The sequence below is a fragment of the Lipotes vexillifer genome, unplaced genomic scaffold, assembly GCF_000442215.2.
Source record: "Lipotes vexillifer unplaced genomic scaffold, Lipotes_vexillifer_v1.1 scaffold977, whole genome shotgun sequence".
NCBI lineage: Eukaryota > Metazoa > Chordata > Mammalia > Artiodactyla > Lipotidae > Lipotes > Lipotes vexillifer.
In genome coordinates, this window is record NW_006783088.1 from 2,496,297 (window position 1) to 2,511,408 (window position 15,112).

Below are 15,112 nucleotides of genomic sequence, written 5' to 3' on the forward strand. Positions count from 1 at the left end.
TGCCAGGGCAGGAGTTTGGGCTTCTAAGGTCTCCGTCTCACAGATGGAGTGCCTTGGGGTAGGGCTGGGAACCCCAGTGCCGGTACTCTCCCAGATCAGGACAGGTCAGAGTGAGGTCAGGGGCTCTGGGGGTGCAGAGAAGAGCAGGGAGCAAAGGTTCTCAAGCAGGTGAAAGGGAAAGGAGGGAGGAAGTGGGGGCTTCTGGGAGGAGACTGGAGTGGCGGTCGCTGTGTGATGCCGGCCACACAATCACCCCGAGGCCCTGTTCCATGACCTCCTTTGTCCCTCATTGCAGACTTTCAAGTTAGGCATTTCCCACATGGGGAAACCGAGGCTCAGAGAGGCGAGATCACTTGCCCAGGGTCACACACTGCAGGCTCCCCAGTCTGTCTGGCTCTGCAGCCTGGACTCCAACAGTCACAGCCACTTTCTTATCTCATCTGCCTGACAAGGTTGTGAGTGAAGCGGTGTGATCTCAGAGGCTCAAAGGGATCCCAGACCCTGCCGCTGTCTCCCAGGAGCCCCAAGCTCTAGGCTGGCAGCTGTCCAGGAGACATCACCAGGAGACCCGGGACAGGGGCCCAGGAGGATCTGCTCACGGTGAGAGCAGAGACCCCTGGAGTAAGGGAGCGAGCACGCCGTCTCAGGAGGGCTCGAGTAGAGACATCCTGTGTCTCCCCAGCAGCTGGGAATCTGGAGGCATGACTCATAATGGGGCCAAAGCTAGCCAAAATATTTCTGAAATTCCTTCTTTTTATCTTAAAAATTCATACAGATTTATACCCTTTTAAATATGTGGGCTTCCCCCTCCCCTTTTCTTAAAATAAGTTTCCACTCTCAGTCTCTATCTGAGTGGACACTCCAGGAAGACGTGGTGCCTCCACTGGCTGTGTGTACCTGTTGCCCTGCACCGGGGACCCCATGCCCTGGGCCTCTGGTTTGGTTTGCGAAAGTGCAGGGACAGAGTTGAGGTCAAGGCCCTGCCTGTTTTTGGTCTAGGGCCCTCCCCACCTCTGCTCCACGCTCCTGCCTCTTGCTTTGGCTCTCCCATCTCCTCTCACAGAGGTTTGTCCATCCCAGTCCAACTCTCCCACTGGGTGTTCTCAGAATGTCTCACCCCGCCTCTTCATGCCCTGAGGGTCCTTGTCCGGAGGGACACTACCCATCTTCAGCCCTCTCTGCTGGCCAGTCTGACCCTTCACCTCCCCAGAGGAGTACTCGACTTGGGGAATTTCCATGCCCGTTTGGAAGAAACAGAGGCGCAGAGCTGAGAGATGCTGGACCTCCAGGATGCACAATGAGAAGGGCTGTTGGATGCCCACGGGGATCTCTGGGCAGGTGGGGTGCCTCAGCCTGGGGAGAGGGCACCAGATCTGGGCCCCAGCCAGGGATGCAGGAGGGAGGAGGGAAGGCCATGGGGTGCCGGGGGCTGCCGCCTGGCAGGTCCCTGTGCCCAGGGTAGGGAAGTTTCTTATTTCTCCTGCTCCGACTTCCCCCTTTGATTTATTATAGCCATGAAATGCTCTACTCTCTTCTCTTTTCCTTGCTGTCCCCGGGGCTGGAGGAGCACAGGCCTCCCAGGCACGGGGCCTTGGCCTTGTTGGACCCCCATCTCCTTCCAAAGGTTGAGCCTGGGGGGCCAGAAGTGAGAGGTGAGTCAGGGCAGGCAGGGTGGGATGAGGAGGGGCCCCGACCCCCCAAAGGCTAGCCTGGGCAGGACCGCAGGGGCCGGCAGAGTCTCGGTTGGGAAGGGTTGGGGCCGGGCAGAGGCTGTGGCAGGTGTGGACTTGACAGCAGACAGCTCCCTGGAGTTGTGGAGGTGGCAGGCTCTGGGCCAATGGCCTCTCAAGTTCTGGCAGGTCTGAGGGCTGCGCACAGAGTCCTCGAATGCTACCCACCAGGTCAGAGAAATGGCTTCTCTGCAACCCTTGACGCCATCTTCGGATTTAATGGTGGCCAGAGCAGGCCTGGCCCAGGTGTGTCTGGGGATGGGGCTGAGAACCCAAAGGAAGGCGTGAGGCCCCCGTGCCCAGACCTGGGGCTCCTCAAGACCACCGCTGGACCTCACCCCGTGGCCTAGTCCAGGCAGGTGAGGGCTGGAGTCTGTCTGTCCGGCCCCTTGGCGGACCTGGCGGCCAGAGCATTCCTGGCCGCTGCTGTGCAGCGCCTGTGGTAACGGGGCTGTTGGCGTTTTGCAATGGCCGGGGGTGGGGAGGCTGCACACACATGCTTCCTGTGGTGACCGGGCGCTTCCTGTTTTCTCAGGCGCCGGACTTGCTTCTGCCGATGTGGAAACAGGGGCAGCTGCAGCCCGGGTGGCTCCAGGTCGGGCGCCCCGACCCTGCCCAGAGGGGCCTAAGTGGGCCCATCACCCCAGGCCCCGACCCAGGGCAGTGGATGGCCCGAGTTAACCCCCCACTGCAGGCCCCCATCCTTCCTGTCCCCAACAGCTTCCGCCAAGAGGAAGGAGCCAAGCAGGGCTATCACTCAAGGCTGAGCAGGTGGTCCAGGAGGTCAGAGGTCCAAGGGTGGGAGCTCTGGTCTCAGCTCTGCCCTTTGCTCACTGAGTGCCTTTGGCCATTCCTGACCTGATCCAGGCCTTGATTTCCCCTTTTTTGTGGTGATCGTGGCACCCATCATCTAAAATCCCTCACCCATTTCTGCCCCAGTTCTGACCTCCCTTGATTTTTCCATCCCAACAGCCTCAGCTTTGGGGACAGGGTGAGCACTGAGGCTGGGACCCTCAGACGGGGGCTTGGCATAGGTCTTGACAGAGAGGGGCTTGGAGAGACTGGGGAGAGGGAAAGGCACGCCAGGTGGGGGAACCAGACTTAGAAGAAGGCATGGAGGTGGGAAGGCCAGGACCGGGTTTGGGAGATAGGGTGTTGATGGGACAGACAGAGAGTGGTAGGCGACAAGGTTGATCTGGAAGGATTCAAAGCAGGAGAAAAATTTTAGGATCCTCTTTATTCCTGAAAACGTTAGGAAAGTGTCTGATACCCCCTCACATTCTTCCTCAGAAGAAAGGCAATGGGAGTGGGGGGCAGGGCCAGCCCTTCCCATCCATTCACCAAGGAGATGGGTGCCCATGTGTTGTGATGCAAGGACCTCAGGAGGGATCCGAACCTTTCTCCAGGTGTCAGGTGCCTGGAGTTCCACCATCGGGCCAGGCCTTAGGATTTGGCATTGCCCTGTTCCCGAACATGTTTTGTTTTGTTTTTAAGCTGCTATTGCAGGAAGGGGAGGGGAGATGACTTGGCTTCTTGTCGAGTTTGTTGACAGCATCTGCCCTCTGGAAGAAGAGTTTCTTTGCAGGAAGGCCAAGGCCTGAGCCCCCTGGGGACTGACCAGTCCACAGACCCAGTTCAGCCACACGCTTGGCCCAGGAGGTTCTGAGGTGCCCATTTCACAAGTGGCTCCTCCTAAATCTCTAGGCCTGCCCATCATGGACAGCCAAGGACTGGTTCCAGCCAAAGAGGCCTTGAGCATCCCAAGACCCTGAGGCCCAGCCTGAGGGGCCATCAGGCCAGCCTGGCCCCCACCATCCTGTCCCCTGCCTTGGTGCCTTGGGTCAGCCTAAGTGCTGAGTTGGCGGCTCAGCAGCTTTTTCTGCCCACGGAGGCCCAGTTATAAATAAGCCCAATGTGGCCAAGTCATCAAGTTCTGTCCCAGCTGCATTACCTCAGTGACCACAGGTTGGGGCTGCCCAGAACCAGGCCCACCAGAACCTGCCTGCCCAGGCCAAAGGCTGGGCCAGCCTTGATGCCTGCAGGGGTCCTCAAATCCAGGGTTGGGGTGTCTGCAGCTACTCAGACCTGGACCGCCCTGGACACAGGCCACAGAAGGGGCAGGGCCCATCCCGCCTGCCCGGAGCCAGCTGCTATTTACAAACCGAAACCGGGAGAAGTGAAGCGGCTGCGGCCAAAGTGGCTCCAGGCCCCCAGCCCCCAGTCCCGCTCCATCCCCGGCAGGCCCATCCCCCCTCCTCATGGCTTCCTCTTTCCTTCCCCACACAGCTCCCCGACCTCCCACTGCCCTGCCAGGTCTCTCTGGACAACCTGCCACTGCTTCATGGTGACCCCTGGCCCCATGGCCACTTGCCTGGGGGGGATCCCCTTCTACTCACCCCCAAGACCCCATCAGGCTGGGCTCCTTGGAGCAGCCTCCTCCCACCTGGGCCCAGCCCACCGTGGCCTGCCCAAAGCACATTCCCACAGTTCTCAGTTCCCCTTCGTGGCTGGAAAAGCTCCAGCACCAATGGCCACCATGACGCTGCCCGGCCCTGCCTGAGGGTAGCTTCTCCAGGGGACCTTGACCTTCAAGGGGGGCGTCAAGTAATCTGGGGAGCTGTGGTGGAACTTGGGGCACCTGGGGCCTTAAGGGGGCATGTTTCTGGGCAGGAGGCCCCAGCCATCACTCTCTTTGAGTTCGGTTTCGGCCCACTCATCCGGCTGGCGTGGGTCACAGGCCCTTGTGCGGATCAGAATTGAGCTGGGACAGACGGACACTGGGCCCGAGACCACGGCACACGCTGCTTAGGAAGTGGCAGGCAGGATGGTGCCTTAGCAGGGGCCTGTTCCAGGGAGAGACAACAGACAACATAAGTAATACTCACTTCTAATAATAGATGAACTCCTTCACGATGGTGCAGAGGAGGTCAGTTCTTTCTGTCCCCCGAACAAGCCTATCCCATTATCTCCATCATAAATGGACATGGGCTCACAGGGGAAGTCACGTGTCCCAGCCTACACAGCTAGAAAGTGTCCGGACTGAGATTCAAGATTTCCTGACATCCAGTCCCCTTCTGTCTCCGTCTGACTGTCCCTTGCTCCATCTTGTCCCTCAGTCTCCTGCCCGGGAGGACAGGAGTTTCCCAGCACTGTGACAAGGCAGGAGCGGGGCTGGCCCGAAGCTTGAGGGGGAAGCAGGCCTTGGACAGCAGAGTTACCAGATGGGGTTCGTCAGTGCCCAGTGCCGCCTTCCCTGCCCCATTCCTTGTCTCGCACTAAGTCCCAGCTGAGGCAGAGCCCTAGTCCCCCTCAGCCACAGTCAGCTGGCTGCCTTTCACCTAACTTCTCTGAGCCTCAGAATCCTCTTCTGTGAATTGTCATTCCACAAACACAGAGCACCTACTTGATGCCAGCCCTAGGCTGGGTGCAAGCAATCTCTAGAATTAGGGCATGGCTGCTGTCCACAGTCTTGTGGAGAAGGCAGATGAGTTACAAGATCCTGAGTACTCCGAGAGGGAAACTGCGGCTGTGAGACACCAAGAACAAGTGATGAGTGCTTCCCGGGGTGAGGATGGTGCCGTTGGGGTGGGATAGGAAAGAGTTCCCCAGCAAAAGCCGGGGGACTGGCTCTCCATGCTGAGTCACACCCCTGTGCCTTGGCTCTGGTAGTTGCCACGGTCCGAGTCAAGTGCCCTTCCTCCCTCTGGGCCCGGTACACTCCTATCCATCTGTCAGGACCCATGGACACACCACAGCATGACCAGGCCTGGCCTGGCCTGATGGCTCCCCAAATCCCTCTTCCCACTCAGGACCTGAGCACACCCCGAGGTCAGGCCTCCTTGGTCACTATGCCCTCACCAGCCCCACCCAGGCAGGCATCTGCTCCCGGGCTCAAGCCCCCACCGTCCTCTGCTCCGAAAAGCACCGTTTCCCTTTTCTGGGTGACCACACGCCATACACAGGGAATTTCCATCTCAGCCTGTGGAGCCTCTGATTCACTCAGGCTCACTCAGGACTCCTTCCGGGTCCATGCCTCCTACTTCTGCACCTTGGGCTGCCCCTCACACCCACCCGGGACCCCTAGGCAGCTTCAAACTAATCTTGGGCTCCACAACCTGGAAATCAAGTCAGCCCCTCACTCACTGGCCCCCTCAGGGCCCTCCCACTCCCATCCTATGCACAGAGACCCCCACTCCTGGCACACACGCTGGGGCAGCTTTGGGCTGAGAGCACAGGCTTTGGAGAAAGATAAGCCTGGTCCAACCCTGATTTTGGCCCTTTCTGCTTTGTGACCTGGAGAAGTTTAAGTATATGCTCTGAGCCCCATTTCTCATCTATAAAATTGAGGTGATTCCTGTCCCATAGCTTTGTTGTAAAGATCCAGTGTGCTGGGCCCATGATGGGAGCTCAATAATGATTACTTTTCCTTCTTTGAAAAGGCCCTCTCGGGCTTCCCTGGTGGTGCAGTGGTTGAGAGTCCGCCTGCTGATGCAGGGGACATGGGTTCGTGCCCCGGTCCGGGAAGATCCCACATGCCGCGGAGCGGCTGGGCCCGTGAGCCATGGCTGCTGAGCCTGCGTGTCCGGAGCCTGTGCTCCACAATGGGAGAGGCCACAACAGTGAGAGGCCTGTGTACCACAAAAAAAAAAAAAAAAGAAAGAAAAGGCCCTCTCATCCTATCGCAAAGGTCCCTACTCCAGAGCTGGGCCCCCTTTCTCTGGCTGGCGTTCCCCTCCCGAGAGCTGGTTGCTCAGGCAGAGAGAAGGAGAGCAGCATGGGCAGAGCAGAGGGCGAGACGCCGCTGTCTCAGGGCTCTCCTTCGCCAGCGTCTCGACTCCTCACATTTCTCAGTTTTTCCAAGAAGGCTTTGGAGAGGCCAGGAGGCAGGAGCTCCGAGGAGCTGAGGGCTGCAGAGCTCCCGAGCTCTTGGGGACAGGGTCGAGCCTTCCTTCTCCCGAGGGATGCCGGGTGTGCACGTCACACACTAACATCTCACATGTGGGCTCCTGTAATTCTCACGGCCCGGTGAGGTGCATCCTATTATTGCCCCCATTTTACAGATGAGGACACCAAGGCTCTGAGAAGTGACTTGCCCTCAGCCACACAGCAAACAAAGGGCAGGGGTAGGATCCGAATCAAGGTCTCTGGAGCCATACTCCTAAACTCCACAAGGCTCAGTAAGCATTTGTGGAGGCCAACGAGGGAAATGTGGACTAACTGAAACCCTACTGTATACAAAGGGAAGGCTCACACAGATTGTCTCTTTCTGCCCTCTGTACAATGCTGCGGTCTGGGTCTTGTTGGCCCCTCTACAGAATTGAGGCATCTGAGCTTCAGGGAGGGGAAGGAGCTTGCCCAGAGGCCACACGGCCAATCGTAAGGAAGGATCCAGGGGTACCTAGATAGAAGAGGACGGTGTCAGGGGCTTCACAGAAGAGGGGGCCTGGAGGGGGAAAGTGGCTTCTGTCCTCAGTGAGTGAGCCGGGAGTTGGGGGGGGTGATGCCCGTGGTGAGCAGGAGGAAGTCGCTGTGGGTGGCGGTGGGTTTGAGGTGCCGGAGGCTGAGTGATGTGGCCGGGAGGTGAGCTCCCTGTCTGCAGGTCTGGTCAGCAGGAGACAAGGGTCTGGCGGGGGGTGGGCGGTGGCAATGGGATTTGGGGCACGCAGGAGGTCAGGCCGCTCTGGAAATCTGTGCTTACTGGGCACTGGGGCTGGGGAGCAGGGGGCAGGAGCTGGCGCAGAGTGCAAGGAGGGACTCAGCAAGGCTGGGGAGAGATGGACGTGAACAGGGAAGGGAGGATCTGGGGGGACAGCCTGGAGGAGGCGAGCCCTCAAAAATGGAGGGAGGTCTTAGGGTGTGGGAACGGGTGGGACTGTGAGCAAAGGCCGTGGGACATTGAGAAAGAGGTTCTGGGAATGTTGAGTAGTGTCTTCTGGCTGGAGGTGGGGGTGGGGCTGGTCCACTTGGGGTGGTGGAGGGTGGAAATGCTGGCCAGACTCCTGGGTGCTGGGGGCTCCAGCACAGGCCTCAGAGCTTTGGACTTCAGCCTGTTAACAAGCCAGAGCCAAGGGCAATTTTTAGGTAGGGAAACACCTATGGGAGAAACTCGAGATAGAGGCAGCAGCAGAAGCCCATTTCCCAGGGCCACTCAGAGTGGCAGTTACCTCCCACCCCCTGGCCAGCTGTGTGTGTCCTTGGGCAGCCCCCTCTCCAGCTGAGCCACGTGACCCTTGCCATTAAAATGGCACTGATAGTAAATTCCCAGGGTCATGGGAGGTGGGGTGAGTTAATGCTGGTTGACCGCATCGCCTCAGCCGATGCTGGGCCTTTCGCCTTGCCTTGTCCTGGCTCGCGGCACTTGGTGAGAGCCTGCGGTGGATACCACCCAGGGTCTCCAGCAGACCTGGTTTAAGCCTCGCCTGTCCCTCGATTGGCTGAATCATGGGCCCCTTCTGATCCTCGGTTTCCTCAACTGTACCACAGGGATGATAACGGCCCCAACTTCAGATCTGAATAAGAAAATGAACTCTGCAGTGGTGCTCCTGTTTTCCCGGAATCAAAACCGAATTCCACACAACACACAACGTCCCCCAGCGCCCTACCTGACCAGACCCTCACCTCCCTCACCTCCTACCACTGGCTCTTTTCACACTGGCCCCTTGCTGGTCCCCCTGCCTGGAGCTCTTCTCCCAGCTGTCTGCTTGGCTGGCTCCTTCACTTGCTCCCAGGGTTTGTTCAAGTGTCCCCTTCTCAGTGAGGCCTGCCCTTCCTTCCCTCTTCTCTCTGCACACGGCCCCCCCTTCCCCAGCCGGGTCATCCTCTCTTTCGTATAGCGTTTGCTGCCTTCTCACCTACTCTGCATATCCCCTGCCTTCCCTGCTCCAGAACAAGCCCCAGGAGGACAGGGATTTTTGCCTGTTTTGTCACCTGGCCCGTAGAGGCCCTGAGCAAATATTTGTTGGATGTCCTAACACACTAAAGAGCCAGCCCAGCACTCTGACCAGAGCTCGAGGAGCTCGGAGGGGCCCAAGGAGCCTCTCCCAGTGTCTCAACTGTGAGAGGAAGTTGCAAGATGGCCACTTCTGTACACGGGCTCCACTCTTTTTGGTCAACTTGCCCAGCTCATGCTCTGAGGCCTGAGTTTTCCCACACGCCCCGTCAAGCCCCATGGGGACTGGTGGCTAGGAAGCGGGGGTGAGGGGAATGCTGTTCCCACCTTTTAGAGCTCTTTGGGCTGAGGTTGAGGGGTCTGTGTGATGAGGGGTCTTGTTCCCCAGGTGGACACAGCTTCGAGGACACAGTGCCCATGTTTCCTGTTGCCCGTCTACCCTGTGACTGCAATAGCACCCAGCCTACCCCATCAGCCACCCAGCCCAGTGGGGGCAAAGGGCACCTGGTGCTCCACCACCCAGGCCTGCCTGACCTCCCTGTCACTCTGCAGGGCCAGGCCTACATGGTCACCCACTCGTCCAGTGGGGTGGGGAACAACACTGTCATGTGCTGCTGGTAGGAGGGTAAAGTCGGTACAACTTTTATCCAGGGCAACGTGACAATATCTCTATATTTATCTACCTATCTACTTAAAAGTTTCAAATGCTGTACAGGACTTCCCTGGTGGCGCAGTGGTTAAGAATCCGCCTGTCAATGCGGGGGACATGGGTTCGAGCCCTGGTCCGGGAAGATCCCACATGCCGCGGAACAGCTAAGCCTGTGCACCACAACTACTGAGCCTGTGAGCCACAACTACTGAAGCCCGTGTGCCTAGAGCCCATGCTCGGCAACAAGAGAAGCCACTGCCATGAGAAGCCCGTGCACCGGAACAAAGAGTAGCCCCTGCTCGCCTAAACTAGAGAAAGCCTGAGTGCAGCAACGAAGACCCAAGCAGCCAAAAATAAATAAATAAATATTTAAAAATGCAGTACACAAAACTAATACAGTATTATATGCCATTTATACCTCAACTTTTAAAACTATGTCTCCTCTGACATTAAAAGAGGTGAGTCAAAAATTTCTGTGACCCGGCTCAGCCAAATAAATAAATAATTTAAAAAATTCTGTGTATACTTCAATATAAAAATAAAAATTTTTAAATTAAAAAAGTTTCCTGCACCTACATTAGAGCATCTAAATAATTATCTGGTCTCTTTCCCAATGAGTTAAGATCGAAAGCTATGCCATTTTCTTTTTTTTTTTCCTCTGTGTATTTGTTGTTGTGCTTTTTTTGAATTTTATTTATTTATTTATTATACAGCAGGTTCTTATTAGTTATCTATTTTATACATATTAGTGTATATATGTCAATCCCAATCTCCCAATTCATCCGCCATTTTCCATATTACTTATAATTGAAGAACTTTTAATTTCTATTTTAGGTAACTTCTGATCCTATTTATTAGTGTCTACAGGGAGGTGCACAAGGGTTTTTGACTCAGCCTGCATTTGGTTGTGGTGATTTTCTTTTCACTATCACTCTCTTAATAGCCAAAATTAGACTTGGAAAATTAAATATAGAGAAAGAATTTATAGCATTTTACTTTCTTTCCCTTTGAACATTTACTTCTGCAGAAGTAGGACTTTCTCCTACATAGTTTTCATTTAAGGCGGAAAAATATATTTTGTTCTTTACTGTTGAAGGATGTTTTTTAGAAGCAAGCAAACGTGAAAGCATGAGAACCGCCACCTGGAGCCAGCACTACAGTCCATCCAGCCCAGCAAACGACCTTTAACTCAAATCTTCCCCCAACTATTCCAGTGGACACTCCCCTCTAGTGTCCCTGGAAAAATAAACCACAAAACCACTGCTCTTTGACCCAGTATTTCAACTTTGGGGAATTTATCCTAGACATACACTTGCATATGTGTAAGTTAACAAATTTTATCTATTGCAGTATTATTTGTAATAGCAAAAGACTGGAAACAACCTGAATGTCCATCAATAAGAGACTGGTTAAGTAACTTTTTAAACAATGGAATACTATACAGCAATGAAAACAGACCACGGCTACATGCAACAACATAGTGAGAAAGAAGTGGGATACAAAAGAACATTTACACTATGATTCTCTTTGTATAAAGATTAAAATCCGTTAAGGTAAAAACTAAACTATATTGTTAGAGGTGTTTGCATAAGTTGGAAAACTATAAAGAAAATGAGGGCATAATTACTGAAAAAGTTAAGATAGTGTTACTTCTAGAGAGAGGGAAGGGATTTGGGGGATACTTCTGTAGTGCTGGCAACATTTTATTTTTTGACCTGGTTGGTGGTTACATAAGTGTTCACTTTATCATTATTTTTTAAACTGTACATAAGTGGTTCATGCAGTCTTTTGTATGAATGAGGTCTCTCATGATGTTAAACTATCACAGTCCATCCAAACAGTGGAATACTATATAGTCATTAAAAAGAACAAGACAGCTCTATATGCATGGACATGGGATGGATTTAGGGGGAAAAAACAACCAAAGTGAAGTGCAATGTGTTTAGTATGCTACTTTCTGGGTGAAATTTAAAACAGACTACATCTGCCTCTATGTCTTTGTCTGCTTAGACTATCTCTAGAAAAATACCCAAGAATCAGATAACAGGGAACTGGACAGTTGTTTCCCTTTCTGTACCTTATGGATTTCATACCATGTGTATATATTACCTATTTAAAAAATGTAATTTAAAAAACTGTTTCACTTCTCATTCCCTGGAGCACCTAAGATTTTTGGTCTGAAACCAATTTCTTGCCCACAAGAAATGCGAACCACAAGCCAACTTGATGCTCCTGGGGACCTCCAGCAAGTTGGGGACCCTCTCTGGTCCTGTCTCCTCTGCTGCAGAAGGAGGCCAGCCCTGTGCTCCCCTGAGGTCCTGTCGCTACCCAGTCCCTGCTGTCCTGTCTCCTCTCTCTCTCCCTTGTCCTCCCCTCCCACCACCCCCGCCCCGTTCTCTCTTTCATTGCCTCACTTCTCTCTACTCCCTTCTTTGACTCTTTCTCCTTTTATTTTCCCCTCTCTGCCCTTCCTTGCTCTCCCCATATTTGGCTTCTCTTCCTCTGCCTCTTTCCCCTGCCCTAGGATCCAGCCCTTCCTAGAGCCCCAGAAAGCAGATTCATGCCCCAGCTCTTCACTCACAGGTTGTGTGACCCTGGGCGAGTCACTGACCTCTCGGGCTTCAGTGTAACAGATGGTTGTCCTGGTTACGTGAGATCACAAGGGTGGAAACACTCAGCACAGTGCTGGGCACTCAGAAAATAATTTCCCCCCTTTTAAAAAATTTTTTAAATTTTTAAAATGTTTTATTTTTGGCTGCGTTGGGTCTTCGTTGCTGCGCGTGGGTTTTCTCTAATTCTGGTGCGCAGGGGTTACTCTTCATTACGGTGCGCAGGCTTCTCAATGCAGTGCAGAACATGGGCTCTAGGCACGCGGACTTCTGGAGTTGTGGCACGCAGGCTCAGTAGTTGTGGTGCACAGGACTAGCTGATCTACGGCATGTGGGATCTTCCCGGACCAGGGCTCGAACCCGTGTCCCCTGCATTGGCAGGCAGATTCTTAACCGCTGTGCCACCAGGGAAGTCCCTGTCCCCCCTTTTTAAGGAGCTGTTAGCCCTGGGGTTGTGGATTATCAAACCTTCTCTGCTCTGCTCAGAATTGCTTAGAATCTGGGTCCTACTATTCCAAAGGCTTAGGATAACATCAGGTCCCTAGGAATTCGAATCTCAGGAAGAGGCCTCTGGTGCACTTTGGGAGGAGGGGCAGTGGGAGGAAGGATGGGAAGGACTTGCTCTGTGAATGGACACAGGATGCTGGAGCTGCACAGAAAGTGGGAGTCAGTTCTGCCCGTTTCCATAGATTTGGGGTCCTGGGCCTCTTATGGGTTTCCTTACCCAGGCCCCTTGGGCTTGGCCAGACTTGGGACAGTGGAATCTCTTTCTTCTCCTGAGGCCCCTTGAGACTTAGGGTTCGGGAACACAGAGCCGGCCTGGTCTGGTCCCTGTGTCTACAGAGGGGAGCACCACACTCCCTGCTTATAAACAGCAAAGGCTCCACAGCCCCCCCTGGATACCCACCAGGCTCCTGGGCTTGGGACTCAAGGCTCTTTGCCTTCCTGCCCTGTCTTGCTTCCAGCCACAAGGAGGGCAGCTCACTGTTCCCTTGTTCTCTCCCAACTCCTTGCCTTTGCTCAGGCTGGTCCCTCAGCCGGACATGCTCTCTCCCTCGCACGCTTTCCTACCTGTGGCCCTGACCTGATTAACTGTTCACTAATGCACCTGGCACCTCTTGTGCCCCTGCCACCCAGAAGGACCATGCCGTCTGCTCACATGTGTGTTCTCTCTGCAGGCCTGTGAGCTCCTGGAGGCCCAGGGCATGCTTCCTTCATGTCTGTGTCCCCTTGCCAGGCCAGCACATGGGAGACCCTCAATAAAAAGTTAGTGATTAGGGGCTTCCCTGGTGGTGCAGCGGTTAAGAATCCGCCTGCCAATGCAGGGGACAGGGGTTTGAGCCCTGGTCCGGGAAAATCCCACATGCCGGGGAGCAACTGAGCCCATGCGCCACAACTACTGAGCCCACGTGTCACAACTACCAAAGCCCACGCACCTAGAGCCCGCACACAGCAACGAAGACCCAATGCAGCCAAAAATAAATAAATAAATAAAAATTTAAAAAAAGATTAAATGAATGAATAAGTAGATAAATAAGCATATAAACAAAACAAACCAAGATAAGAATGAATGAATGAAAGAATGAATGAACACATCAAGCAAGACCTGGTTCTCATGCAGTAGAGCAGTAGAGCCATCCCCACACACAGCCAGTCAGCTGGGACTAGGCCTTCTTTTTCTTTTTTTAAAAAATTAATTTATTTTATTTTTGGTTGTGTTGGGTCTTCGTTGCTGCGCGAGGGCTTTCTCTGGTTGTGGCGAGTGGGGGCTACTCTTCGTTGCAGTGCGCGGGCTTCTCGTTGCGGTGGCTTCTCTTGTTGCGGAGCCCGGGCTCTAGGCCCATGGGCTTCAGTAGTTGTGGCACGTGGGCTTCAGTAGTTGTGGCGTGTGGGCTCAGCAGTTGTCGCTCGCAAGCTCTAGAGTGCAGGCTCAGTGGTTGTGGCGCACAGGCTTAGTTGCTCTGCTGCATGTGGGATCTTCCCAGACCAGGGCTTGAACCAGTGTCCCCTGCGTTGGCAGGCAGATTCTTAACCACTGCGCCACCAGGGAAGTCCCTAGGCCTTCTTGATGGGAACGTGGGGACAGGGATGGAGCTGATGCCAAGTCAGCCTGCCTCTCCCCTCCTCTTGGAGAGGAACCTTGGTCAGGTACCTAGGGAGTCCTGAGGACCAGTGATGTGGACCCCTTGGAGAGTCCCAAGTGTGGATGCAAAAAATCAGTGAAGATGTAGGTGAAATAGATCTAATGGTGAACCCAGACCTGTGAATTCCTGGTCTTTGCTGCAAGTAAAGAAACACTTGGGCGTCTGGGATTCCACTGAGAGGAAGGAGGCTGGCTAGTCTTAGTGGGAAGGGGATATAAAGCAAAGGGTTAGACTACACAGGGGAGGAAACTGAATGCTCAAGAAGTTCTTCCCCAAGAGAAGTGGACTCACCAGAGATCAATGGATCAAAAAATGTCTCTATTCATCCTTCTGCCCTCCAGACTAGATCAGGAATTCTCTGAAGGCAGGTCTCTTGTCCAGTATCTTTCTCTTCTCCCAGCACTCAGCATAAAGCCTGGAACTCAATTAATATTGGCAGGATACATGGATGGATGGATGGATGAATGGATGGATGGATAAGTGGATGGATGAATGGATGGATGGATGGATGGATGAGTGGATGGATGGATAGGTGGATGAAAAGGACCAATGGATGAACAGATTGATAGCTGAACATCAAGTGGATAAACAGATGGAAATGTGGGTGAATAACAGATGGATGGGCTGATATATGAACATATAGATGGCTACTTGGACAAGTAGATAAACAAATGGGTGGATGGATGACAGACTAACAGATAAATGGATGAATGAATGCACAGTTGGATAAACTGATAGACAAATGTATGACTGGCTTGGTGGGTGGATAGATGGATCGACAAACAGACAGATAAACAAATGGACGGGAAAATAGATGAATGGATGGACAGACAGGAAAAGTTTGTAAACTAGGAAGACTAGATTGATATTAAGGCATTGTTAAGGGGAGGGGACACTGAGAAATCTAGGCTGGGAGTAGAGCACCTAGGGATTTGGAAGAAGCGGTGGTCCTTAGGAAGCTGGGAGGGGAGGGTGTAAGAACCCTCCTGGTGGAAGAGAAGCTGGTGGAGGGAAGGGGAAAGCGGCACTGTGCTGAGGACCCTGCCCGGGAGCCCAGCCCCAGGCTGGATAGAGCCCAGGGGTTGGGGTCC